Source organism: Rhinolophus sinicus, linkage group LG09, assembly GCF_036562045.2.
Source record: "Rhinolophus sinicus isolate RSC01 linkage group LG09, ASM3656204v1, whole genome shotgun sequence".
In the NCBI taxonomy this organism is placed as follows: Eukaryota; Metazoa; Chordata; class Mammalia; order Chiroptera; family Rhinolophidae; genus Rhinolophus; species Rhinolophus sinicus.
Window position 1 is genome coordinate 52,192,954 of NC_133758.1, and position 27,769 is coordinate 52,220,722.

The 27,769-nt window shown below is 40.1% G+C and overlaps 1 pseudogene; it reads right to left on the reverse strand.

Annotated features, from left to right (window-relative positions):
- Positions 1–22,059: 22,059 nt before the first annotated feature.
- LOC109435039 (tyrosine-protein kinase RYK) lies at positions 22,060–27,026 on the reverse strand (annotated as a pseudogene).
- Positions 27,027–27,769: the final 743 nt, after the last annotated feature.

Genomic DNA, 27,769 nt, shown 5'->3' on the forward strand with positions numbered 1-27,769 from the left:
TTCTTATCCATTCAGCTACCCTATCAGTATAATTAGTGTTTTGATTGGAGCATTTAATCCATTTACATTTAAAGTGCTTATTGATAGATACATAGTTATTGACATTTTATTATTCATCTTTATGTTCTCTCCTCCTCCTCCTGCTTCTCCTCCTCCTGCTTTGTATTTCTTTGTCTTTGTCTTCGTCTTCTTCTTCCAAGAAGTCCCTTTAACATTTGTTGTAATACCGGTTTTGTGCTGATGAACTCTGTTAGTTTTTCTTGTCTGGGACTCTCTTTATCTCTCCTTTAATTTTAAATAATAGCCTTGCTGGCCAGAATAGTCATGTCCTTGTTTTTCATCACTTTGAATATTTCATGACATACCTTCTGGCCTACAAACTTTCTGTTGCAAAATCAGCTGATAGTCTTATGGGAGCTCCCTTATAAGTAATTAGTTGCCTTTCTCTTGCTAATTTTAGGATTCTCTCTTTGTTTTTAATTAAAAACCTTTGTCATTTTGATTATAATATGTCTTGGTTTGGACCTATTTTGGTCCATCTTGTTTGGGACTCTCTGTACTTCTTGTGCTTTTATGTCTATTTCCTTCACCAGGTTAGGGAAATTTTCAGTAATTATTTCTTCAAATAAGTTCTCAATCCCTTGCTTTCTTTGTTTTCCTTCTGGTACCCCTATGATACAAATGTTGTTATGTTTAATATTGTTCCAGAAGTCTCCTAAACTATCTTCATTTTTTAAAATTCTTTTTTCATTTTGCTGTTCCAATTAGGATTTTTCTGCTACCTTGTCTTCCAAATCACTGATTTGATCCTTTGCTTCATCTAATCTGCTGGTGATTCCTTCTAGTGCATTCTTCATTTCAGTTATGTAAATCTTCATTTATGACTGGTTCTTTTTTATGGTTTCTATGTCCTCCTTTTTTTTGTTCTTGCTTTCTCTTGAAGTTCTCACTGAGTTCATCCAGTTTTGCTCCAAGTGCATTGAGCATCCTTATAACAACTGTTTTAAACTCTGTCTCTGGTAGGTTGCTTGCCTCCATTTTTTTTTAAGTTCTTTTTCTGGAGTTTTCTGATGTTCTTTCATTTGGAATATATTTATTTGTTTCCTCATTTTGGCGGCCTCTCTGTGTTTATTTCTATGTATTAGATAGATCTGCTGCATCTTCCAGTCTTGGCTGGGTGGCTTTATATTGTATGTGCCCTGTGGGGCCCAGTGGCTCAATCTCCTTGGTCATCTGTATCAGGTGATCCAGGAATGTCCCTTGTGTGAGTTGTGTGTGTCCTCCTGTTATAGTTGAGCCTTGATTGCTATTGGCACATCAGTTGGTAGGACTGACCCTCAGGCTGACTGGCTGTGGAATTTGACCACGTCCACAGTTTACAAGCTGCTGTGGGGGTGGGGGGGCTTACCCCATGGACTAGGATTTGCCCCAGTGCGCTCTAGTGCCTATAGTGATTGTCCTTTGGGTGTACCACTTATGGGGCTGATTGGATGGTGCTGATGGCTGAGTATATTAGTTCTGAGGCTCCTTGAAAGGGGCTCCAGTGTAGGCCCAGTTCAGCCACTGCCTGTGACTAGCCATGGACTACCTGGTAGGAGCTGTGAAGTGATCTGTGTTTGGCTACTGCCTGTCCTAGACCAGGAAGTGCATTGGAAGGGCCACACTGTGAACTGAGGATGGCCACCACCAGTGCCAGGCCTAGGGTAGCTCTGCAAAAAGCCCAGGACACCCTGAGGCATGCTTTGTCTGCTGGTTCCCATAAAGCTCTGCTGCTGATAAATTCTCATGTAGTATGTGAGTTGGGTGAGGCAGGGTCTCAGGGAGTCACCAAGGTAGGATGGATGGTGTTTACAAGGTTAGATTCTGGTTTGGTGCAAGTACTGAGCCTGGAGCTACTCAGCAAAAGCCTCAGATTACACACACCAAGGCCAGCTTCTGCCTGCCTAGGGCCCACAGACTCCTGCAAGTTACCCAAGAAAGAGTGTAATGCAAGCAGGGCTGCCTTCTCACTGAGAAATTGCCTCCAGCATTGCAGGAGTTGAATGGTGCGGGGTCCTAGGGAGTCACCAGGGTGGAGCTCACCAGGCCAATTCAGATTCAGATTTAGCCATGTGACAGAGGGCTTAACACATGACAGATGGTGCCTACCTGCAAGGTGCATGGGAGCAGCCCTTTACACAGGGAAAATGACAACTGTCCCTCCAGTCTTTACTTTGAAGCCACACAACTCAGTTTCTTCCTGTATGTCTCTTCATGCCTCCCGAGTAACTCTCTATCCACCGGAGCCCAGGGTGAGTGCCTGTGAGTGAGTGAGTCTGTGTGTAAGCACTTTAAGAGGACGTCTGGGTATCTTGCTTTTTGTCCCACCTGGATGGTCAGAATCCCCACTGTTTTTCACAGCCAGATGTTGTGAGGACTCCTCTTCCAGGCACTTGTACTCTGGGCTAGAGAGCCTGGTGTGGGGCTGGGGTCTCTCGTTCTTTGGTGGGAGGGGTCCTCTCGCAGCTGAGATATCCCTCCTGATTCTCAACTGCCACATGAAGGTATGGGACTAGACTGTTCTGTGTCTCCGCCCTTACTACCAGCCTCAATGTGACTTCTCATATATCCTTAATTATAAATTTCTGTTCAGCTGGATTTCAGATGGTTCTCCAGGTTGATTGTTCTACAATTTAGTTGTAATTTCAATGTAATTACTGGAGAAGACAAGCACGGCATTTATCTACTCCACCATCTTGGATCCATGCCCCCACCCCAATCTTTATGCCTTTTCACCTATGCTTCATTATAATAACTAGAAACTCAATGCAAAGTTGAGTAAAAGTGATTGGAGTAAGTATCCTTAGCTTGTTCCTGATCTCAGAAGCAAAGCATGCAGTCTTTTACCATTAACTAAGTAGGATGTCAGATGAAGGGTTTTGTTTGTTTGTTTTGTAGGTACTCTTATGAATTGAGGAAATTCCCTTTTCTTTCTAGTGTGCTAAGAGTTTTTATCATGAAAAGATGTTGAACATTTTACATTTTCTGATGTTGAACCAACTTTGCATTTTGAGATACAACCCACTTGATCATAATACATTTTATTTATATTTTTCTGTATCCTGCTGAATTCTGTGTGCTTATATTTTGTTAAGAATTTCTATATCTATGCTCATGAGGGGTATTCTTCTCTCCTTGCTATGTCTGATGATTTTGCAATGAAGGTAATACAGGCCTTATCAATTGAGTTGGGAAGTACTTCCCCCTCTATTTTCTAAAAGATTATGTATAAAGATTAACACTTCTTTTTAACTTTTTGTTAGAATTCATCAGTGAATATATCTGGCCTGGCATTTTCATTGTGGGAAAATTTTCAATTATGAATTCAATTTCCTTAATTGGCATAGAGCTATTCCATTTTTTAAAAAAATCATCTTGAGTCAATTTTTGCAATGGACATTTTTCATACAATTTTTCCATTTTATTTAAGTTGTAAAATGTATTGACCTGTATTTGTTAATGATATTTATAAACTTATTATCCTTTTAATGTCTGTAAAACCTGGAGTAATATCCCTCTGTCCTTTCTGATATTTTGTTGCTATCTTTTTCCTTTTTTAAAATTATTACTATCAATTTTATTGATATTTTAAAAAATCAGCTTTTGGTCTTTTAAACAATTAATTGATTTTTATTTCATTGCTTTCTGTTCTTCACATAACTTATTTTTTTTAGATTGACTTTGCTCTTATTGTTCCCGTTTTAAAGATGGAAACTTAGATCATAAATTTTATACTATTCTTATTTTCAATAGAGGCAGTTAAAGTTGACCCCTAAGTACTGGCTTAACTGTATATCACAAATTTTTACATGTTGTGTTTTCATTTATATTCAGATCTAATTATTTTCAATTTATCTTGTGATTTTTCTCCCTGATCCATTAGTTATTTGGGGGATTTTTCCGATATATTTCAATTATTGATTTTTTTTTATCATATTGTGATCATAAAACATACTCTACATGTTTTCATTCCTTCTAAATTTATTCAATCTTGTTTTATGGCTTGAAATGTCTATTTTGGTGAATGTTCTACTTGAAAGTAGGCAAATCTTGTTGTTGGGTGGAGTGTTCTCCACATGTCAATTAGGTTAAGTTGTTTGGGGGTGTTGTTCAGCTCTCCTATATCCTTACTGATTTTTCTACTTATTATGTCAATTATTGAGAAAAGAATATTGAAATATTTAAGTCAAATTTGTTTATAACTTGTTGATTTGTTTATTTCTCTTTTCAGTTTGCCAGCTTTTGTTTCATGTGTCTTGGAAATATGTTATTAGATATATATACATTTATAATGGTAATATACTGCTATATTAAGGTTTTTATCAATATATAAGGTCTCCATGTTTCTTGTAATTTTTGTTTTCTTGTTATCTATTATATCTCATTTTAATATAATTTTTCTAGCTTTCTTATGTTGACATGGTATATATCTTTTTATATGTTTTTATTTTTTACTACTTTGTGTCTCTGTATTTGAACCTCATCTCTTCTAGAGAGCATGTAGTAAGGTCTTATTTTTAAATCCAGTCCAAAAGTTTCTGGATTTGACTGCAGTGTTTAATTCATTTATATTTGATTACATGTTTATAAAGTTTTATATTATTTAATTTATACATTTAATTGCTTGATATGTATAAATTTATGCCTGCCATTTTGTTATTTGTTTTCTATTTTTTTCCTATTTTGTGTGCAGCTCCTTTTCCTTTACGGTCATTCTTTTGTGTGTGTGTTTAGCAAATTGTTTTATTTATTGGCTTTTTAGCTATACTTCTTTGCTATATTTTTGGAGGTTTCTCTAAGATTTAAATAAACTTCTTTAACTTATTCAAATATTTTAAAAGTTAATACTGAATTTATTATTTCTGTTAAAATATAAGTATCTTGCAATGGTATTATATGTTTTATCTACATAAATTATATGTCCTCAAATTCAAAACTACAGTATTGTAAATTTTACTTTAAACATTTGGAAAATAAAAGAAAAATATTGTCTTTCAAATTTATCCTATATATTTTTAATTTCTGATGTTATTGGTTCCTCCTGTATATCTGGTGTCATTTTTTTTCAGCCTGAAGGACTTTAAAGATAAAAATATGTAAAATATATATTGTATATAATATACATATATATATATATATATAATATACATGTATATACACTATATATAATATATACTATATAATATATATAATACATTATACATATTATAATATAATGTATATATGTATATACCGTGTCTGTGTCTGTATATACACAAACACTGGGGGTGCCAAAAAATGTATACAAGTGGACACTTAGGTCAACGTTGTTCAAACAGTAGTTCACCATTATCAGAAGTGTCTGGACACTGATGATAATGATTTTGAGCACCTCTTGTACTTACAGAAGTCAAATGTGACTTGTATTCATCTTTTATTATTGGTATATATTGAGTATTACAATTTTAATACAGTTTTCTTTTCTTAAAATGTGTATACATTTTCTTGGTACCCTCTGTATATATTTAAGGTTAATATATATATATATATATATATATATATATATATATATATATATATATATATATATATATATATTGTAGCACAGGTCTACCAGCAACATATTCTCTGTTTTTATTTGTTCAAAAATGTATTTTGTCTTCATTTTTGATGGGTAGTTTTACTTCATGTAAAGTTCTTGTTTAACATTTTTTCTTTCATCACTTTAAATACATCATTCCAATTTTTTTCCGGTCTTTATTATTTCTGATTTATAAGTCCCCTGTATATACTATACTGAGTCATTGTTTTTAACTAGTTTCTTAGGTGATTTATTATTATTTTTTTAATGTTAGGCTCTAGAAGTTTCATTATAATATACCTAAGTGTGGTTTTCTATATGTTTAACCTATTTCTAATATTTTTTTTATCTTCTTAGATATATAAGTCAATGTTTTTCATCAAGTTTGGTAAGCTTTCAGCCACTGTTTCTTAAAAAAATTTTTTCTAACCCTTTCTCTTTGTTTTATTCTTCTTATTGCCTATATATTGGCTACTTGATTTTTGTCCACAGGTTTTTGTGTTTTCTGCATATTTCTCCAGTTTTTCCCCTTCCTTTTCTTTGGATTGGATAATTTTTACTTTTCTATCTTCAAATTCATGCATTATAACATTCTACCTTCTTATGTCTGTTGTTGATCTCTGGTATTTTAAAAACTTCTATTGATTTTGTAAGAATTGACATCTTTATTATTTGAGTCTATAAATCTGTAAACGTGACTTACCTTTCTTAGTTTTCTTTCATATTCTTCAAGTATATCTTACATTTTATTCATAGTAGCTTTACACACCATTTCTTAGATGTATATCTAGGTATCCAGAAGGTTTTCCTCCCTGTTGTGCATAATTTAAGTGTTATCTAATTTTTGTTACATTTCATCATTGGTTATATCTGCATGATAGGAACAGTACTGACTTTTGTAGGTGAATCTGTTAATTCAATAGCCTTCCTAGGTTTTCTTATTAGTTTTATTGCTTTTGTGTAGATTCTCTTGGATTTTCTAAATAGAGAATCATACCAATAAGGACAGATTTTTTTTTTTTAATCTCTTAACATTTTAAAAATATTTCTCATTTCTTTTGCTATTGCTCTCTCTCAAGTATTCAGTACAACGCTAGAATCATGGGTGTTCTTGTCCTGTTCATGACTTTAGTGAAAATTCTGTAAAGTTTTACTATTATATTTGTTAGATAACCTTTATTTTCTTCAGGGAATTCCTTTTTTACTGGTTTACTAAGATACTTTTTAAAAATGATGTATTAGTATTGAATTTTATTAAATGCTTATTTTCTGCATAATTTTGATGATTTTCCTGGGATATACTGTAATTTCACCACAATATACTTAATCATGATATACTATATATATTTTTAAAGCATATATAGTATTTAAATTGATTCTCTATTCTTCAATGTTTATTGTAAATGATATTTCACAATTTTATTTTCTTAAACAGTCGGTAGATTCTTTTTTTAAAATTCAATATTATATTAGCCTTATGACATTATTTACAGAGTTTAACTTTTTCGTCATTGAAATATTTTGTGTAAAAAGAAAGTTTCTATTCTTTGAACGTTTGGCAAAACTCACATGTAAAGTTTCATTAGATTTATATATTTCTTATTTTTCCAGTTTGGAGGGTGATTTTGACTATCAAGTCATTGGTATTGCTTTATTCTGTTTCTATTTTTCTATTTCTTCTTGAGTTAAAATTTTTTTATTTATATATACATTTTAAGAAAAATTTCTATTTCCTCTAAGTTTTCAAGCATATTAGTATATAATTGCTTATACTATTTCTTATGGTAACTTATTTTTATGTTTACTTATGTTTATTTTTATTTTTATCTATGTTTTTATTTATGTTATTTATGTTTCCTTATTTCTTTTTTTAATCAGTCCTAGTCAAACTTTGCATATTATTTTATGTTCTTCAGAAAAAACTTGATTTTAACATCAGTCTCTTGCATTGTTGCTTTTCTTTTCATGTATTTTCTTTCACTAATTTTTACCTTTGACTTTCTTTAGTTAATCTCTATTCCATTTGTATTTACTTCATATTCTATCTTGAATTAAATACTTAGCTCACTTACTTTCTGTCTCATTGATTAGTGTACTTACATTCTACAAGTTTTGATATTTAGCAGTTTTATTTTGATGAGTTGAAAATCTTTGCATTTCATTTTTTAAACTCATGAATTGTTTAGAAATTTATAATTTCCTGCCATAGTTTGTGAATTATTTTTGTTTAATTACTTGTAATTTAATTTAACATTGGTTAAGAACATGTTAGTTAAGATAGGCTAGTTCATGCTGCCATAACAAATAACCCCCATAAATCTCTATGGCTTAAAACAGCAAAATTTATATCTTGCCTATGCTCTATGATCATCAAAATTTGGCAGGTAGTTACTTAGTTACTCATTGTATTTACTTAGACACCTAAGTTAATGGAATAGCCACCATTTCAAATGTTGCCAGTTGCTACCTCAAAGATTAAGGGAGAGAGGAAGAAAGAAAGCTTTGAGTGGTTTCCCCATGGGCAATTGAATGCTCCAGACCAGAACTGAAACATTTCACTTCTGCTCTCAACTCATTGGCTAGAACTCATCACATAGTCACACCCATTCATAAGGGGCGAGGGTGTAGGAAATACAATCCTACTATGTGCCTGAAAGAGGGGAGAGTTGGGTTAAACAGCACAATATGATAACAATTGCTAGCGATTTGTTGATACTTCTTTTTCTATCTGGTCAGCTTTTGTAAGTGTTGCAGAATATATAAATTCTCTGTGGAGAATTTATAATCTGTAGAGGATTAGGTTCCATAGATAATGGACACATCAAACTTCTGAGCTAACTTGTTCAACTTTGATTTTTATTCAGCATGATCCATGAAATTCTACAGGAGGTTTATTATAATCTCTCACTATGGCTGTGATTGGTTTTGTCAATTTCTCCTTGCAATAATGTTTGTATATTTTGAATGTTTGTATATGTCTAAGGTCCAATTTATAACTATGTTCTTTTGCTCTGTATCCTTATCTCTACCAAAAATGATAAAAATATTGATCAAGAGGGTATATAATTTTCCTATACCTGGCCATGTTCACTAATTGACAGGACTTGGCACTAGTAGTTATTTGTAGCTGACATACGTGATTTCATTTTATCCTTACAGAATCATTGTAAGGTCATTGCGGTATTGTTATTTCTGATTTACTACTGAGTACATGGATCTCAGACCAGAAACTCAGTCAGGGCTCTCTCCTTGGCCCATGTTGCTTTCAGAAAAGGCAACATTTGAAAAATGGTCAGTATTTGAGATCAAAACAACCACAAAAGACCCATTCTCCCCAGAAGCTGTTTTGATGGATATCTGTGGTGCAAATACTTGTGTAGAAATTAGCTGTTCAAGCTCTGTGTCTTTGCCACTCTATCAAGGTGAAGGGCAACTACCTGGCATTTCATTTACCTGCACCCTGTTAGCACCTAGCTCAGAGAGGAACTTAGCAACACCAGAACGACGTGGGAGAAAGGAATATGAGCTGTTTAGTGGAGAGGTTTTCCTAGATTGTAACCTTCCTCCTAGTTCCTTCCCTGAAATATTTATTCCCTTTTCTGCAGCTCATTTCCTAGATCATTCTCAGGAGGATCCCATACAGCTGTCCTGAGCCTAATGATTCATGTTCATACTTCATACCTCTTTCTCATGAATCTTGTGGGCCATTTTCCCTCTGGTGTTTCTATGGAGCCTGTCTGACTCCACCGTTTTTTCTCTGACTAGACCCCAGCTTGGGGGAGTCAGCCTGATAGCATAGTTACACTCCCAAGGTGACTGCTGTCTGCAAGGGTCCCCACTCTGCTCATTTTACAGAAAGATTTGGTTTTTAGTATAGCAACTGACACCAGAATTTTTTTCTCTATTTTCTGGCTTTATTATATTTTTCTAGTTTTTATTTTTTAATGTTTTTTCTGGGTTTCTTGTTCCCAGTGCAATGAAGGACAAAAGCCTCTTGCTATATAAACTGCTGCAGGCTCAGGCAATGCTGAACAATGTGAGACATAACCATCTGCAAGGTTCATTAATATTTCACTGCCTTGCATCAGTCTGGGTGCCACAAAACAGCATAATTCATAATTTAATACTGCTGGTGTGCAGTTCCCTGATGCACCATTAGTGTTTTACTGTGGTCTGGCCTGTGGATTGCTCTGCATATGTGCTGGCAGCCTCAGAGGTCAGGCTCTGGGCAGCCCCTCTGGGCCAGGGAGGGGAGAGTAGGCTGCATGGAGCAGCCCAGCTGAGCCATCAATGAGCCAAAGGCACAGGGAGTCAAGGGAGGTTACCCCAGAACTTTCCACAGCTCAATCCACTTCTGTTTTGCATGAAGCTTTCCTACATGGAGATGGAACAACATTCATGCATGTAAAATTTTCCCAGAAAGAACCTTGCTGTGATTGAGATTATACCCAAAATATCAGAACACGAATGCATCATGAAAAATAGCTAGTAGATAAAAAACAATTTTACTTGGTAAGATTTTAAGTGTCTGTATTTCATACTTGTAAGTATATGTACTTATGATTTGGCTTTGTTTTAGGCTTCATATAAAGCCATCATGGTCTCTGACTTTTGTATATTCAGTTGAATACCACGTCCTATAGATAAGTCAGGGCAGGCCCAAGGAATAGAGGAATTCTGCACTGGCCCAGGCTCTTCAGGCATCACACCCCGGCTAAGTCCATCCAGTCTCCTCAATTCTCTCCCTTTCATATATCCTGCTCACCTGCCCTCCATATACCAAAACAAACTCTTGGTGATGATCCACCCCTTAGAAAAACTTCCAGGCAGTTTTACCTTTTCTGGTGATGCTGCACTTAGGCATTCTCTTTAGCTAAGAATAGCAAATTTATTTTTTCTTCTCCAAATCATTTCTGGTATCAGCCAGTAGGAGGGGAATGATCTCATGTGAGGTGTGAGAGCCTTCTTAGTTTCTGAAACCATACCTAGTGGGTGACTCACTGCCTTCTTTAGTTAGCTAAGAGGCCAGGCTTGGGGCCACAGGGTATGCCTCATTTATCATCATTTATTAATGAGGCTTACCAGACCTTTCCATTTATTGGCTACTTGGTTCTGAGCCTAGAGTCTTCCCTTGTCAGCCATTATTTTTATAGGCTACAGAAATTCTTCACTTTTCTCAATAAACTTTACCTAGTTTTCCCACTAAGAATTTGACCAACACCTAAGAACGTGTCAATGACTGGGCAGTGAACACAGGAAATGGACGGGTACTTCCCATCTCTGGAGCTTTAGTTTCTCATTTGCTTTGCACATCCCTTTCATGGGGGTGGTGAGCACAAAACTTTGGAGCCAGGCAGGATAGACGACCAGCTTAGGAAGGCAGAACCAATGTTTATTGAAAAGCTTTCCATCTGGTATCATGGTACCTTTGATGTAGAGATATCTCACAAGGACCCATAGACACAGTATGGGAAGGGAGTCTCCTCAAACCTGGCTGATGTCAGGTTTACCTGGAGGGATTTAAATACATAGAAATTCTTGGACCCTGGCCTGCTAAATCAGTCTTGGGGTGAAGTCCAGAGGCTATATTTTTTAACAAAAGCTGGAGGGATTCTGATAATTAGCCAGTTTTAGGAGCCAGTGGTTAGACATATTGTCCGCAAACACAGATCCATGAGCAGTACTTCAGAAACAGCTGAGACACTGATGAAAAGCAATACTTTTTGGGCTCTTGATCTATATGGTTGTGGGGACAGAGTCCCAGAGAGCAGTTTCCAGGCTCTCGGCCTCACGTGGAAAGGCGCTCACTCAGGTAGTAAATGGCCATCAACTATGATTGGATGGCCATCAACTGTGGCTAGTTGGCCATCAGCTGTAACCAGAGAGCCATGGGCCACTAATATAACTGCTGTGGCTATGCTAGCAGAAAATAGTGGCTGGCAAGGGTGGAGTATGGATTGCGGATTGCAGAGAGGCAGATTGCAGTTAGCAAGTGAGGTTGTTTGGCAGAGACAAGTGGACAGCGGGTTGCGGATCGTGTGGGTCCTGCTTCCTGTGTCTCCAACCCAGCCGCCAGTGAAACTATAGTGGTATGACTCCCCTGTCTATGGCTCCGTGGGTGTTACTTTTTGGCCTCACCATATCCTGCATTCTTATATGGGGAGCGGGACTAGAGACCCTGTCTGATGACCGCCTGCCTGACAATGGTCCAAGAGGTAAATTTTGGGGTTCAGGAATTGATACTTTTTCAAAGCTCTTCTGTTGACTCTGATGATCAGACAGGTATGTAAACTTCTGGAATAGATGCAATGGAGAGCAAAAGGTTGAAAGCCCACATAGGGGCTGCTGCATAAGCAGTAAGAATGGCCTGCACTAGGGTGGGGGCAGGACCACAGGATGGGAGGGTCAGAGGTTTAGGGGACTCCACCAGACTGGTAGCTGAGTGAGTCTCAGTCTCCTGGAGGTCCTTACCTTGATGAAGTGAGTATTAATAACAAACAGAAGGCAGGAAAATAAAAACGGCTTAGGGGTGAAAATCATGATTTTGGTTTGGAGCATATTGGATTTGAAGTGCCAACGGAATTTTATCCAGAATCCCTCTGAGTAGGTGAAAAAAAGCAGGACTGACAGTCAAGAAAGAAGTCAGACAGATCTTGAGCTGCCTACCTGGTAGAGCACTAAAACTGTGGGCATGGATATCATTCATGTTGGTGACATTCATCGTCCAAAAAGCAAGCTTGGTAAGAGAAACAGAAAGAGATCCTCAGGGAAGTTGTTGGTGCTGATCTTAAGTACTTTTTAAAAGGGTGAGCCTGTATCTTAGGTGCATGGGAATCATGGGAGCAGTTCTGGCTCTGCTGGGTGATGGCTTGTCTTGTCTATAAACTGGGACTTGGATTATTTATGAGGATGAGCTCAAATAGTTGATCCTCCACTGAGAGCCAGACCCTCTACATTCCTTCTGAGACCCTGAAGCTCCTGGACTATCTGAGCTTCCAGGCTCATCTCTCAGTTAGGTTTGGAGATTGGTTGGTATCCTTTTAATCCAAGGTGACAATGCCATTTATAAGCCTAGAGCCTGATACCTCCTGAGTAATGGAAAGACATCTTTTAAAAATATAACTCAACTAGGAAGGAGAGAGAAACTCTTTTAAAGTGTTGTGCCAATGAGATGTGAATCCCCACAGTGGAAAAAGTCCCATTATCTTTTAGGGTTTGTCCTAGAGGTCAGATCTCATTCATGGCCTCTTTTCCCTCTCCTCCTGCATTAGGAAAAACTGAAGCCACTTCCTCATAGGATTTTCCCAATCCTATGCTTTTCCTTCCTAAATAGCAACTGAAATTGGACCTAGCAGAAAATGATGTCCATGCACAACAGAGTCTGGAAAGAATGTGAGACAGGATCCTTGTGAGAAGTAAAGAAACTGAAAGGGCTGAGAGGCTGTGGGAAGGGGATAGAGTGTGTGGAGGAAATGATCCCAGGATGCTGACCATAGGTGGGGCAGGCCACCTGGTGGTTCATCTGTCTGAGACTGTATGCAGGCACCGAGTCCTCAGAGACATGGAATAGAATAGAACACACAGCCTCTTCCAAATCTCAGACCTTTGCTTGATGTAATAAGGTGACTAAGTGCTCTTCCAGAATCCATGTGTTTGCTGACATGAGGCTGTGTTCCAGCCACCAAGCCTGCTTAACTCACTGAATTGCAGCTGCCAAGCTGTGCTGGATCTCTTTCCCAGAACTAGCCTTCTAGCTCTTTCCAGAATTCCAGCTCCACAACCTCAGCTCTGCTAACCTGGCCTGGGATCAGATGATGTCCTCAGCTGCTCCTTCTTCACCATGCCCTCTTTCTCCTGCTTGCTAGTGGCCCCAGCCACACTGCTCTCTCATGGACAGTTGGTGATAGAAACACTTGGGTATCTCACAGTTTCCTGGGTGAAGGTGGCCTTTCAGACTGCAGTGTGGGACAGACAGCAGGGGCCCAGAGCTACTTATAGTCATCTGTAATTTCCGTTCCTTCTACTGTGTCATTATCTGGGACATTTAACTTCAGTTCCTCCCTTTGGCAAAGGATTTTAAAGTAACATTTAGTGTTAGCTCTAAATCTTTGCCTAACATCCCTCAAGGAGGTGGGAACTTGTTATGAGTCCTGAAACCCTAGATATTTGGGCACTGCAATCCGGGAAGGAGGAAGTCTCTGCCTGCACTCACAGCAAGCCCCTGCGCAGATGCTTGGCTAGTAGCTGTGGGAAGAGCAAGGTCTGGGTGCTGTGACCCTCCTCATGCAGTCCCATATTTCCTCAGCCTCCTAGCTGGTGTTACTTACTGGTATTGCCTGACAGAATGAGAATTAGAAATGTGGACATGTGGACTTTGGGGAAAGTCTCCTCACAACCTATTAAAAAATTCTCCTATACCTATCCATTTTCATTATCCTAAAGATGATTCTTCTTTTTATAACTTTATTTTTTTGTATTAGTTTCAGGTTTACAAAACACCATAATGATCAGACATTTATACCCCTCACAAAGTGATACGCCCCCAAGTCTACTACCCCTCTGATATCATATATAGCTGTTACAATACCATTGACTATATTCCCTATGCTGTACTTTACATCCCATGACCATAGCCATATGTGTGTGTATATATATATGTATATATGTGTATATATGTATATATATACACACACACATATATATATAAATTATATAAATAAATAATATAATAAATTTTGGATATACACACACATATATAAATTATATTTGTATTATATATATTTATTATATATATTTAATTATAGTTGATATTCAATATTATTTTACTTCAGGTATACAGTGCAGTGGTCAGACATCTACACAATCTATGAAGTAATTTCCCCCAATAAGTCCAGTACCTCTCTGGTTCCCTAAATAATCTTTATAACATTATTGATTATATTCCCCATACTGTACTTCACAACTCCGTGACTATTCTGTGACTACCAATTTGTACTTTCTTTTTTTTCTATACATTTTTATTTATTTATTTAAAATTTATTGGGGTGACAATTGTTAGTACTTTCTAATGCCTTCACTTTCTCCTCTATCCCTCAACCCCACCCCCTCCCATCTAGCAACCATCAGTTTTTTCTCTGTATCTATGATTCTATTTTTGTTTTGTTTGCTTGTTTATTCTGTTCTTTAGATTCCACATATAAGTGAGATCAAATGGTCTTTGTATTTATCAGTCTGAATTATTTTATTTAGCATAATATCCGTTAGGTCCATCCAAGTTGTTGTAAATGATAAGATTTCATTCTTCTTTATGTCAGAGTAATACTCGATAGCACAAATGTACCACAATTTCTTCATTCAATCGTCTATTGATGGACATTTCAATTGTTTCCATATCTTGGCTATCGTGAATAGCGCTGTAATAGACATAAGAGTGCAAATATATTTTTGAATCAGTGTTTTGGATTTCTATCATGAGGGAGACCCTGTTCGCTGCGCCATTTGTCGTGCGCGGAGGCCTGCTTGCCGCTCCATTTTTCAGGCGGGAAGGCCTGTGGGGTCTCTGCTCCCGCTCCCCACACAAGAATGCAGGCTATGGTGAGGCCAAAAAGGAACACCCACGGAGCCATAGGTAGGGGAGTCATACCACTATGGTCTCACTGGAGGCTAGGCCCACCGGACGCGCAACCTGCCCTCCGCCTTTCCTCCAACCGACCGACGACTCTCCTCCACTCTCCTCGGCTCTGTTCCTCCACTCTCTTCCGCTCTCCTCGGCTCTGTTCCTCCACTCTCTTCCGCTCTCCTCGGCTCTGCTCGGCTCCTCGGCAGTCCTCGGCTCTCCTCCATAGCCGCAGCAGTTATACCAGCGGCCAATCGGCTAACCGGCCACAGCCGACGGCCATCCACCACCCCAGCCAGCACCCTTCCACGTGAGGCCGAGAGCCTGTAAACTACTCTCTGGGGCTCTGTCCCCACAATTTCTTTGGATAAATACCTAGGAGTGGAATTGCTGAGTCATAAGGTAGTTCTATTTTTAATTTTTTGAGGATCCTCCATACTGTTTTCCATAGTGGATGCAACAATTCGAAATCCCACCAACAGTACACGAGGGTTCCCTTCTCTCCACATCCTCGCCAGAACTTGTTTGTTGATTTATTGATGATAGACATTCTGACAGAAGTAAGGTGGTATTTCATTGTGGTTTTCATTTGCATATCTCTTATAATCAGTGACATTGAGCATCTTTTCATATGTCTATTGGCCATCTGTATGTTCTCTTTAGAGAAATGTCTCTTCATGTCCTCTGCCCAGTTTTTAATTGGATTGTTTCATTTTTTTTGGTGTTGAGTTGTATGAGTTTTTTAAATAAATTTTGGATATTAACCCCTTATCGTATATAGCATTGGCAAATATCTTTTCCCATTCATTAGGATGTCTTTTTGTTTTGTTGATGGTTTCCTTTGCTGTAAAAAAAAAATTTTTTGGTTTGATGTAGTCCCACGTGTTTACTTTTTCTTTTGTTTCCTTTGCCTGAGGGGATATATCATTAAAATATTGCTAAGGTTAATGTCTGTGAATTTACTTCCTGTGTTTTCTTTTAGGAGTTTTACGGTTTCAGGTCTTACATTTAAGTCTTTAATCCATTTTGAGTTTATTCTTGTACATGGCATAAGAAGGTGGTCCAATTTCTTTTCTTTTTTTTTTTTTTTTTCATGTATCTGTCCGGTTTTTCCAGCACCATTTATTAAACAGACTATCTTTACCCAGTGTAAATTCTTGCTTCCTTTGTCATAGATTAAATGACCATATAGGTATGGATTTATTTCTGGGCTCTTTACTCTTTTCCATTGATCTGTGTGTCTGTTGTTATGCCAAAACCATGGTGTTTTTTATTATTATAGCTTTGTAGTATGATTTTGTATCAGGTAGTTTGATCTTACTTCTTTGCTATTACTTCTCAGGATTGCTGAGGCTATTCAGTGTCATTCATGGTTCCGTATAAATTTTAGGATTATTCATGCTAGTTCTGTGAAAAATGTCATTTGTATTTTGATAGGGATTGCATTGAATCTATATATTACTTTGGGTAGTATGGACATTTTAACTATGCTAATTCTTCCTATCCACGAATATCTTTCCATTTATTTGTATCTTCTTTAATTTCTCTCTTCAATGTCTTATAATTTTCTGAGTATAAGTCTTTCACTTCATTGGTTAAATTTATTCCTAAGTGTTTTATTTTATTTTTTTATGCAATTGTAAATGGGATTGTTTTCTTAATTTCTCTTCCTGGTAGTTCATTATTGGTATATAAAATGCAACCAGTTTCTGAATATTAATTTTGTATCCTGCTACTTCACTAAATTCATTTATCATTTCTAATAGTTTTTATGGTAAAATCCTTGGGGTTCTCCATATATAGTATCATGTCATCTGCAAATAATGGCAATTTTACTTCTTTCTATCCAATTTGTATGCCTTTTATATATTTTTCTTGTCTGATTGCTGTGGCATGAACTTCCACTACTGTGTTGAATTACAGTGGTGAAACTGGACACGCTTGCCTTGTTCTTGATCTTAAGGGGAATGCTTTTAGCTTTTCCCCATTGAGTGATATTAGCTGTGGGTGTATCATATATGGCCTTTATTATGTTGAGATATATTCTCCTTGTTTCCACTTTGCTGAGAGTTTTTATCATAAATGGATACTGGATTTTGTCAAATGCTTTTTCTTCATCTATTGATATGACCATATGATTTTTATTTTTCATTTTGTTTATGTGGTGTATCATGTTAATTGATTTGCAGATATTGACCAACCTTGCATACCAGAAACGAATCACACATGATCATGGTGTATGAGCTTTTTAATATATTGCTGAATTCAGTTTGCTAATATTTTGTTGAGGACTTTTGCATGTGTATTCATTAGGGATACTGGCCTACAGTTTCTTTTTTTTTTTTGTAATGTCTCTGGTTTTAGGATCAGGGGAATGGTGGCCTTGTAAAATGAGTTTGGGAGCCTTCTTACCTTCTAGATTTTTTGGAATATTTTGAGGATAATAGGTGTTAATTCTTTTTTGAATGTTTGGTAAAATTCACCTGTGAAACCATCTGGTCCAGGACTTTTGTTTGTTGGGAGGTTGTTGATTACTGCTTCAATTTTGCTGGTGATGATTGGTCTGTTCAGATTTTCTGTTTCTTCTTGATGTAGCCTTGGAAGAGTGTATGCTTCTACAAACTTATCCATTTCTCCCAGATTGTCTAATTTGTTGGCATATAGTTGATCATAGTATTTTCTTAATTTTTTTTTTTTTTTTTTTATTTCTGTGGTGTCTGTTGTCACTTCTCCTCTTTCATTTCTGATTTTATTTATTTGGGTTCTCTCTTTTTTTTCTTGATGAGTCTGGTTAAAGGTTTGTCAGTTTTGTTTATCTTTTCCAAAAACCACATCTTGGTTTCATTGATCTTTTGTATATATACACATATTTTTAATCTCTATTTTGTTTATTTCCACTCTGATGTTTATTATTTTCTCCCTTGTACTTACTTTGGGCTTATTTTGCTGTTCTTTTTCCAGTTCCCTTAGGTGTAAAGACAGACTGTTGATTTGATATTTTTCTTGTGTCCTTAGGTATGCCTGCATTACTATGAATTTTCCTGTTAGGACTGCTTTCACTATGTCCCATAGATTTTGGGTCATTGTGTTTTCAGTTTCTTTTTTCTCAAGTTATCTTTTGATTTCTTCCTTGATCTCATTGTTCACCCATTCATTATTTAGTAGCATGTTATTCAGTATCCATGTGTTTGTGTGTTTTTCAGTTCTTTTTCTTGTAATTGATTTCTCGTTTCATAGCACTGTGGTCAGAGAAGACATTTAATATGATTTCAATCTCCTTAAATTTATAGAGACTTGTTTTGTGGCCTAGCATGTGGTCTATCTTGGAAAATGTTCCATGGGCACTTGAAAAAAATGTATATTTTGCCGCTTTGGGGTGAAATGCTCTGAAAATATTGATTACATCTATCTCGTTTAATGTGTCATTTGAGGCTGCTGTTTCTGTGTTGATTTTCTGTCTGGAGGATCTGTCCAATGGTGTCAGTGGGGTGTTGAAGTCCCCTATTATGATAGTATTACTGTTGATCTCTGTCTTTTTCAGTAAATATTTGTTTTATATATTTAGGTGCTCCTATGTTGGGTGCATAGATGTTTACTAGGGTTATGTCCTCTTGTTGGATTGATCCCTTTATTATTATGTAGTGTCCTTCTTTGTCTTTTATCATAGTCTTCATTTTGAAGTCTATTTTGTTCAATATATGTATTGTTACTCCAGCTTTTTTTTCCCTTTCCATTGCATGAAATATCTTTTCCCATCCCTTTACTTTCAGTCTGTGTGTGTCTCTCAATTTGAGGTTGGTCTCTTGTAGACAGCATATGCATGGGTCTTGTTTTCTTATCCACTCAGTTACCCTATGTCTTTTGATTGGAGCATTTAATCCATTTACATTTAAAGTGACTATAGACAAGTACATAGTTATTGTCATTTTAATATTTATATTTTTGGTCTTCGTTAGTTAGTTTGTTTTCTCCTTTTTTCTGTTTAGAAAAGTCCTTTTAACATTTGCTGTAATACTGGCTTGGTGGTAATGAATTGTTTCCTCATTTTGGCTGCTGCTCTGTGTTGGCTTATATGTATTAGATGGATCTCCTGTGTCTCTCAGTCTTTGCTGGGTGGCCTTATGTAGTAAGTATACAGTGTAGTCGAATTGTCAGTCTCCCTAATCTCCTGTGCTTATGTTCCTTGTGTTGTATGTGTTCTCCTGTTGTACTTGAGCCTTGATTGCTTTTGGCATATCAGTGGGTGGGATTGACTCCCAGGCTGACTAACTGTGAGGACTGGCTATGCCCACAGTGTATGAGCTACTCTGTGGGGTCTGACCCCTCAGAGGAGGCTTCATCCCTGCAGGTTCTTGTGCCTGTTGAGACCCCCTTTGGGTATGCTGCTTGTGGGGCTAACCAAGTAGTGCTCTGGTGTGGTCTGAGGGTGGCCTCTGGGTGTGTTGTTTCTGGAGTCTTGGAGAGGCTCCCATGCAGGCTAATTTTCATCCTTGCCTATTACCATCCTATAGCTCCTGGTAGAAGCCTCAAAGCTATATATGGTTGGCTACTGCCTGTGCTGGACCTGGAGGCATGTGGGCATGGCATTACTGTGAATTAATGCTGGCTGTTGCCAATAGTGGGCCTGAGGCAGCTTAGCAAAAGGCCCAGAGCCCTCTAGTCCTATTGCCACCCACTAGCTGCCTGTAAGGCCCAGCCTTTGAAAGAGGCTCCTTAGGTGCACATACCAGTCTTGTTGACCGGTGTTGAGAGTGTCCTTGGTGATGCAGCACTAGCTGGGTGGGGTGGAGTTCAAGGGAGTCATGAGGCGTGACCAGTGGTTTTTACAATGTTAATGCAGATTCAGTTTTTACGCCAGCACTTGGCCTGTGACCACCTTGCACAGCAACCTGAGAACACTGCAGCCAGCCTCCACTTCAGGCTTGCAAATTCCCAAGAGCTGTCTTGCGGTGCAGATTTTTGGTTACTGTCCACCACCAAAATCTCCCTGCACCATTGGGAATTGTCTGCTGCTGTAAAAAACATCCTCCACAGCTTGTGAGGGTGGTGCCGGCCACCCAGGCACACAAAGTGACCCTGGCAATGTAGCTCCAGGTGGATAGGGTGGAGTTCCAGGGAACTAAGTGATGTAGTGGGTTGTTTCTGCAAAGTCAATGCAGTTTCAGTTCTGGCACTGGTGCTCAGCCCATGGCAACCACTGCACAAAAGTGCCCTGAGAACACTATGGCCAGCCACTGCCTGTCTCAGGCCCCCCAGGCCACCACATGTCTATGCTGTGGCACAGGTCTTGGGTTAATACCCTCCAGCAAACGTGGCTGCCACAGACCCTCCACCCACTTTAATCTGCATTCTGTGGGGGTGGGGCCAGCAGGCCAGCTGTCAAGAGTTTCCTGGGTGACATAGCACCAGCTGTGTGGAGGGTGGGGACCCACAGCATCACCACAGCAATGCGCATGCGCAGATTCTACCAAACCAATGCGGACCCAGACTTGGCCCTTTGGGGGAGGGCTTAATCCTAGAAAGATGGTACCTCCTGTAAGCCACACATATGCAGGCTCCACACAGGGGAGACAATGACTCGCACCAAAGGCACTCAGTTTAGTTCTTCCTGCATATCCTTGGACCTCCAGAGCTGCCACCTCTTCTGCCAGAGAGCAGGTGAGTGCCTGAGAGCAAGCAAGTCCCTGTGCCAGCTCTACAAGAAGGCATCTGGGTTTCCAGCTGCCTTCTGCCCCATTGGGAAGGGCAGACAGAGTCCTCGCTGATTTTCACTGCCAGATGCTGTGGGAACTCCTCTTCCCAGCACGGGAGCCCTGGGCTGGGAAGCCCTGCGTGGGGCCTCTTCTGGGAGGACCTCCCATTGAGGTTTCCCTCCCAGCATTCAACCTCTCTCTGTGGGTTTGGGTCAGCCTGTTTCGTGCCTCTGCCCTTCCCACCAGTTTCAATGTGGACTCTTTTTTTATATCCTTAATTATAGTGGTTCTCTTCAGGAAGTGTTCAGATGAATCTTGAGGTTGATTGGTCTATAATTTATTTGTAATTTTGGTGTGATCCTGGGATGCAGTAAGCCAAGCATTTGCCCAATCCACCATCTTGAATCTTCTCCCTTCCTATCTTTCTTTTCAGGAAGGAAAATCTCTCGCAGATCCCTCTGCTCCCTCTGCTCCCTCTGCCTCCTGAGCTATCTCGGTGCTTCCCCGTGTGGCCCTAAAGGGTGTGGCGTGCCCCCTTCTCTGGGAACTGTGAGTAAAAATGTGTCTTTTCAATGGCAGTCATTTCCTGATCTGTTGACCTTACCGAACCTCAAATTTTCTATTAATACAATCTATTTTTAACCAGCCCTACAAGACACTTTGCAGACGCTTAGAGTAAACGTGAAGAACAAATGAACTATATACCTTTCTTTTTACAATATCCTCAACAACTTTAATATTTTCATATATCTTAGAATTCCCTTTCCCCATAAAGTTGCAGGCTCCAAGAGAATGGACAGCACAGAGGAAAGTATCCATATACATAGACATCCTGGGGAGTCCTAAATATCTATCTCCCAAAACTGAAAGTTCAGGCCAAGGCTTGACTAAGTCCACTTTCTGCCTTCATACCGGGAGTGTAATTTGTTTGGTTGTTGAAATTAGGCTTTTTTTCCCCTGTGTTTGAATAATTTAAAAAACTGTTTATTTAGGTTGTAAGAATGTATCCATAGTCCAAAGTAACTATGTTTTAAAAATTTTGGGCCCCCAAATTTACAAAAACCTTTTCAGTTCAACCTAATAAAACTGATATCTAGAAAATATACCATATTATTAAGTGTGTCTTAAAAAGTTCTGATTGTAAAGCATTCCTAAAGCACGGCGTCTGGAAGACAAATGTGCTCCTGCTGGAGTTGTGTCATGAATAAAGTGTCCATGACTGGCTCCAAGCAAGCCCTGACAGGCACCTTCCACTGGATGTGTGGGATTGTGAGAGGAAAGTCACACATAGGCCCCCAGGTCAACTCTGTGAAACACTGTACCTGCTGCCGGAACTTGGGCCTCTCCTCCGGATCTAAGGCCAGCAATAAGCTGTCACCACAAATAGTTGATCAGGACAGTTGATTGGCGGGGCTATTCAGTAACTATCTTTCAGGTATGCGGCCATCTCAAAGGGGTCAATGTCCACATAGGGCGTTTGGCCCAGAGTCACGAGCTCCCGCAGCATCACTCTGAAGGCACTGGAGAACTCATTATTAACCAGACTTTCCAGAGCCATCCATCGAACTGGCCTGTTTTCATTGTCATTTTCATAGTGATAGTCCATGGGGAACACGTCTCTGAAGAGAGCATTGTCTGTGATCTTAACTTGAAGTGTGCCATCAATGGCATAGTTCCTAGCAGCCAGGTCTTTGTGGATGACTTTCCTTTTGGCCAGATAGCTCATTCCACAGGCAATCTGAATAGCCATGTGTACCAGGTCTGAGAAATTGCCTGAGGATCATTAGCCTCTACTAATTTGCACTGCTGTAAAAACAATTTAAGAGTCCCCCAATTCACGTAAAGCAATACCACCATGGGCTTTACTCCTTCTCTATACACATGGGTAATAGGAAGCAGATTTCTGTGAGAAAGATCTCACAGCTTACAACTTTCAGTGAGCACCATTGTCACCTGAACTTCAAAAACTTGACCTTTGGCTGTTTTTACAAATGTTTGCTTTTCTTTATTTAGATCTTTTTAATCTACTAAAATCCCGCTGCTATGCAGTAATATTTCTTGTAGGTATAATATTAGCTGTTTTGCACCTTCATAGTATGAAAAGGATTGAACTGGATGACAGCATCAGTGCCAGCAGTAGTTCCCAAGGGCTATCTCAGCCACCTACCCAGACAACTTAGTACCTGAGAACCGACACACCCAATGAGGCAACTCCTATCACCAGTTATCCTACATTGCGGATAGAGAAGAACAACCTGAGGTGTCACTCTTTTGGAGGCCAAAGCTAAGGTGAAGGATATAGCAATATCCAGGGAGAGGATCACTCTAAAAGATGTACTCCAAGAAGGTTCTATTGGACGTAGTTTCCACAGGAAATTAGGTTTTTAAACTTGTCCATTTAGCAGGGAACATGCCAGTTCCAAACTTATATTTCTAGCAATAATCAAGTTATACCAGACATGAGAGCCTGTTCCTTGAGCTCTTTAATATCTGCAGATGTTAGCAGGGAGAGAGTCAGTGCAGCATATTTCAAAAGCAGCTGCATCTTTGGGAGAGACTGGGGTGCACTAGTGTGGGCGGAAAGAATAGGAGGACATCCCTGGAACGACTTGCTCCAGACTTACTTGGTTGGGAGCTTCCATTTTCACAGGTTAGATTTCCGGAGAAGTGCCAGGAGAGAATAGCCTGGAGCTGAGCTTGGCTGTCACCCCATGGAAAGGAGGGCTGACAGTTTCAGACAGCTGTGGTTCTTGGAGTAGACTTACCCAAAGGAACCACACAGAAAAGTCCCCTCCAAGGCTACTGTCCTGGTTAGAATAAGGTTCAGTTTCTCTAAGAAAAGGCCTTACATGAGGGTGGCAGACAGAAATTTGCATCTCTTTCCTGCTTCTTCTGGAGGCAGACAGTCCAGAGCTGGTCTGGCAGAGCTGCTCAAGGAAACTCCTCTCCCTGGTGTCTTGTTGTCCCAGGGAAGTCACCCTAGTCCACATGGGCCAGGACGGAGCTCCAGCCTCAGAGTTTGCATTCCCAGAAACAGGGCAGAGGGAGAAGCAGAAAGAAGGACATGCTTCTCTTTCCTAGAAACTGTCCTAGAAGTTGTACAGATTACTTCCCTTCCGGTCTTGGAGGGAGAGCCTGGTCACGCTCTCAGCCTAGCTGCAGAAGAGGCTGGGAATTCTGTAGTGCTGGGCGGCCGCATGCCTGGCTATAAGTTGGGTGATTGGTTGCTCTGAGAGAGAAGATGGCGAGGTTATTGGGAGCCACCTGGATGTCTCGGCTACACATCTTTTAATGTTCCCTCCTACCACCTGCTACTTCCTATCCTGAGTTCATGCTTGATGAGAGATTGTCCATGAGAAAATTGCATTAAGTAATTCCTAATTCAGGAAGCAGCTGAAAATCATGGGCCAATGAGTGATTTTCAGCAGATTTGTTGGCAAATTGCTGGTGGGACTCCGTTACTGACTCTGAGGCTCTCTCTCTCTCCTACTGCGAGCCCACTATGCACAGGTAGCCAGAGGCGTCTTGTCCAATGGCAGTTGATCATGTCCCTTCCTCCTCAGTATATCCTACTCTTTAGAACAAAACCCAAAGCCCTTCCTGTGGCACTGAGCTGGGGATCATGAGGGAGATCCCAGGCAGCCACTGGGCCACCCAGCTAAGGCCAGAGCTCACAGAAGGATAAAGTCTCCTGAGCAGAGCATTGTCATCGGAGCTGACTGCTGTCCAGGCCCTGAGCTGGAGGATGTTTAAGTTTGAAGACACAGGAAAATGCACCCTGGGGGTGGTCCTGGAAACAAGGGGTCCTGGTCTACTCGCCACCCCCCGTTCCCCAGCCTTGCCCTGCACCTCTGTTCTGTATGCACCTAACACTCCAGCTTCCTCCTGCTCTCAAGCCTCCTTTCCATTTCACTGGTAAAACTTCTGCATTGGGGACTCATCCTAATGGAGAAACGGGAAGGCCCAACTCCTGCCTTAGTCAGGAAATTCAGCTGCTAAGCTAAGTGCTGCTTTGGGGCCCACAACCCAGCCACTTCCCACCCAGGCTGGTTCATGGGACTTTGCTATCCTATAGCAGACGTTTTGGTCTTAATTGACACAGGCCACAGGACCAAAAGTCCCCCTCAGTCCTCTGAAAACATTAGGTAGTGTGAGTATAGGAAGGTAACACACAATTTCTGCCTTTCTACCTTGCAATCCGGCTCACAGCCTGTTCCCTTTGGTACCACATTCATTGTTATTGGGCATTACCATGATTATTGTCTTCAGTCACATTTCCATTAGTTGTTCTGATTAAGGCCAAGTACTACATCACTATCCACTTCTCAACCTGGAGGATGCACAGCCCCAATTCTGGGCAGGGAGGTGCAAAACAGAGTGTCTGAGACATCTTCCTGGAGCATCAGTATACTACAAGATTTGGAAGAACCCAGTACTTTAAAAAGAACAACCCACACCCCACAAACATGGAAGAAAAGAGAAGGAACAACAGTCCAGTCTCTGAAGTTTCACCCAGGTGGGGGCAAGTGGTGGACCTGCAGTGAGGCTAACTTCTGCTCTTCTCCCCCAGGGGGCTCCAGCGATCCTTCATCCTCACCAGGTATTTTGGGTACAATACTTCTTAAGGCCACCTGATTTGAATCCTGTGCGGAGAAAGCTGGGGCAGTTTCCACACCTCAGTTGTCCACTGGACCCAGTCCTTCACACACTGCGTGTAATACCTGCACTGCTACCAGCTACAGCTGTCTGTGTCCAGCCTGGGCCCAGTCACCATGTGGCCGGCCTCCCTGGAACACAACATTTTCGAGTTCAGCATTTCATATTCAGGGAGAGCATCTTGAATTTCCCAGAGAATTTCACTGTGGCCCTGCCTTGGACATCCACAATTTAAACATTATATGGGCTTTACTTGGTTCCGTTTCCCATGTTGCTTCTATGCAGACAGCCAACAGCAGAGGTGGCTTAAAATAAGGGTTGAGAACCTCCTAGCCACAGCCTGACAACCCTGGCTGTGGCCCGAGGAAGAGGCTGAGGTCACACCATCGGGATGCCCAGCATAGGGGGAGTTTTCCATGTTTGCTTCCTCTGGGGCTACACTACTGCTGCTGCTACTTTTAGTGCTATAGGTAGAGGGGGACCCCCAAGGGCCACGCTGAAGGGCTGGGTTGGGGCGGCAGTCCTTGAGTCTGGGCTCATTTGGGGAGTGCTCATCCTCGACTGCAGGATGGATTGTGGAGTGCTGGTCCTCAGCTCTGGGCTGGGTGTGGCAGTGCTAGTACTCGATCCCGGGCTGGGCTGGGGAATCCTGGTGCTCGGTTCTGGGTTGGGTGTGGGAGTGGCATTCCTCGACTACAGGCTGACTGGACAGGGGCAAGCTCTTTGGCATTCTGGCTTATGGCTGAACCTTGAGGGTTGAGGAAGGCCTGGGGCTATTCAAATCCAAGCAACAGAAGGACCTACTATGATGGTGTGGCCCTTCACCTTGGGTTTGTTGGTGCTGAGAATCAGGTAAGTGACTATCTGTCTGTCGTAGCTTATGTGCCATTGAATCCTGAATATGGTCCCGCTCAAACCCCATTTTCATAATCTTCTTGGTCACGCAGGCGTGCACGTTGTCACAGGATGGCTCAAATGTAAGGCCTCAATGTCTCCTCCTGGCCCAAGGTTAGCCATCGGCCCTTCATTACTTTTCCTAGCAATCCTCTGTTGCTGGGGTTGACGGTTATTAACCTTTTTAAGATCGTTAGGCACTCATACGCGATGTAAGAGGACACATGGAAGTGCCCTCTCAGTACCCGCTGCCATGTCTTCTTCCCACAAACGGCAGGATCCCAGTGACCATCTTATAGAGAGGCACTCCCAGGCTCCACACGTCTATTCCGTCTATTCCGGGGCCGTCATAGTTATGGAAGAGTTCTGGGGCGGCATAAGAGAGGTTGCTATACAACATGCTCGGCTTCTGGCCAATGAACTCTTCTTTGAGACCCAAGCCAATAAGTTTTAGGTTCACTTCTGAATCCAGAAGCACGTTCTCTGGCTTCAGGTCCCTGTGGACAACGCCCCTTTGGTGGCAGTACTGTACAGCAGATACCAGCTTCCAGAATGCCTGGGGCCTCATTCTCGGTCAAGCTGCCGTGGTGTTTCAGATAACTGTGCATGTCCACTCTGCACACATGTTCCATAATGAGGAACACTTTTTTCTTGGTTTCAATCACCTCGAATAACTTCACAATACTTGGGTGGTTCAAACCCTCATGCAGCTACCTTCTAAATGTCTGCAGGAGCTCTGCTGATGGATGACTTTGACAGCCACCTCTGCCCTGGTCAGAATGTGCCAGGCCAATCTCACCTTGGCAAAGCTTCCCTGGCCAATGGTGTTTGGGAGCTTGTAGTGGCCAATATCAGGGTCCTCGTCAATAGAGATGGCTACAAGATCATGTGACAGGGTGACCTGCTAACTACACTGATAGATAATACTAACTATTAATGCCAACTATGCTAAGAAACAGTACTAACTATGCTAAGTATGGGAACTACTACTAACAAAGCTAACTATGCTTACTAACGATGCTAATAAATAATAGTAAACAATGGTAACTATACTAAATGTCCTATCAATGCTAAGTATACTAGCTAAAAAAACCTTTTCAGAAAATCATGAGAAAAAGAACAAGGAAATAAATAGAGAAAATGAGAAAAGAATAAAGAAAAAATTGAAAAAAGAAAAGGATAAAAGAAAACTGAGAAAAGAGGACAAAGAAAAATCAGAAAATGGAAAGTTATAAAGGAAAACAAAAATGAGAAAAAGTGCAAACACAAAAGGAAAAATAAACTAAACAGAAAGGAAACAAAAGGAGAAAA